Source organism: Copadichromis virginalis, linkage group LG13 (assembly GCF_057382275.1).
Source record: "Copadichromis virginalis isolate Kocher_CV1m ecotype Utaka linkage group LG13, C_Virginalis_male_GT1.1, whole genome shotgun sequence".
Classification (NCBI taxonomy): Eukaryota; Metazoa; Chordata; class Actinopteri; order Cichliformes; family Cichlidae; genus Copadichromis; species Copadichromis virginalis.
Genome location: NC_140630.1, coordinates 24,352,407 through 24,354,392, shown reverse-complemented (window position 1 = coordinate 24,354,392; position 1,986 = coordinate 24,352,407).

Here is a 1,986-nt window from a genome sequence, read left to right as displayed (position 1 = left end):
CAACCGTGAGTCAGGTTTGAAACTGCCTTTTAAGGCCAATAAATAAGACAGCATTGACTTGTGCAAGGAATGCGGCTAATAGTGGCTTTTGAATTGAACCTCAGATAATGAAAAGAGGCTGAAGCTGCATTGTGATTCATTGAGGTCACGCCATGTGCTGATTTAGCTACAAAAACAAAACAAAACAAAACAAAAAATAAGAGAAAGGTTGTTTACATTAACGTCTGGTTATGACTGAAAATACACGGGGGTTTCCACTGGACAGGAAATGATGTCGTCAGCCAGCCATGCATGCAAGCTCGCTTAAGCGCGGCATTACAGAAGCAAAGTTCAGCTCTTTCTGTTCCTGGTTGCCCAAACCGAATCTGTACTGCAGGCCACTGAAACTACCTTCTGTTGAAAAAAATGGATGTGAAAACAATGCTGTTCATTTACATTTTTCTGTGGGGATTTTTTCTTGTTTTGTTGTTTTTTTTAATTCTTCCACTTTCCCATCTCAGCACAGTGGGGTTTTTTTTTTTTGTTTTTTGTTTTAACCAAGCTGTCTGAGTCCCAAAAAGCCCGGCAGATTAAGAGGATATGTTACCATCTTGAGTTTTTTTTCTAAATGGATACACATGTGGCACATCTGGGTCCAAGCCTGACTCATTACTCACTTTTTTTTATGTCCCATTCTCTGCAGCCATGGCAACTGCTGCATGTTTGGCAGAAAGCTTTTGAAGGCAGTGGAAAAAGAGAGAGAGGGAGCATAAAGGGAGAGCTAGAGATAGAGCGAGAGAGGGAGAGTAGCTCTCAGTAGTTGGCCTACATCCAGTGTAATCATGCCATGGAGCTGAAATGAGGCCTTTGGCAGCACACCAGGTTTCTGAGAACAAAGATGTGAGCTTCTAATGTTGGCGGTGGGGCCTGCTTGGCATCCTCTGCCATTTCCCAGCAGCCCTTGCCTTGGCTGACTGCCAGCCCCCCCTCCCCTCTCCTCCCCTCCCCTTGCTAGGACTGCAAAGAGGATCAGAATAAAGAGAGAGACTTGTTTTTCACTCGCTTCTTGCTCCGGCCCAATGACATCACCTCTGCAGCCTCCAGCCCCCAGATTCCAGCCGCCCAGCACATTTTTTCCCCCTTTCGACCCTCCATTTTATTTGAATTCCACCATTTTATACCTGACTTTAAAAATCCCATAATTTGTTTGTTTGTAATTGCCATGTGCCGCACACACGGCTTCTCCGCTCTAAACACAAGCGAACACGATGAGGAACGAATCTGCACGGAAAAAAAAAAATCAAAACATACTCAAACTAACGCTAATAAGGGAGGTGAGGCGGCAGATGGATGCTCATTAGCTTTCAGAGCTCTGCAGATCTTTTTCCTTTTTTTTTTAATAATCAGCCCTTTAATCCTTGCTGTGCAAAAGTGTGGCTAAAAATAGCACCGTAAACAGGATATATATGGTAGCTGGGGGTAGCCTACTGTGATAATCTCTATGGTTACCTCTTCCTCTTCCAAGCTCCAGGAGCTCTGCAGAGCATGCACGTTAAAGTCCTTACATTGACTCTTTATACTTAGCAGCTTTTGCCAGTTAAATCTTCAAGACAGGGTCACGACCACAGCTGCTTAACTCGCACTATCCTGTTGTAACCTCCCTTTGTGTCGGTGCAACATGTTACAGTTTTGTTTGATGCTCGCCTCAGCAGTTCTTCTAAAAAGGTTATATAACATAAAATGTTGGCAGTGAGGACGACACAAGAGGAAAAAAAAATCCAGTGCTTGCGCTCTGCTTAGGCAGAAGACTTCACAGAGAATCTGTAATGTTTCGCTGGCATAAATAAAAGATCTCCAATATAAAATTTGACAGTCTCGGAGAGCGATGAGACGCAAATATCATCATCTCATCAGCCCCGCGATGCTGTCACATGCTGGGTATTCCCCTGGCCGTCACCTACCTCGCACTCTTTATTTAGCCTCCTCACGTCTCAATTTACATACTCA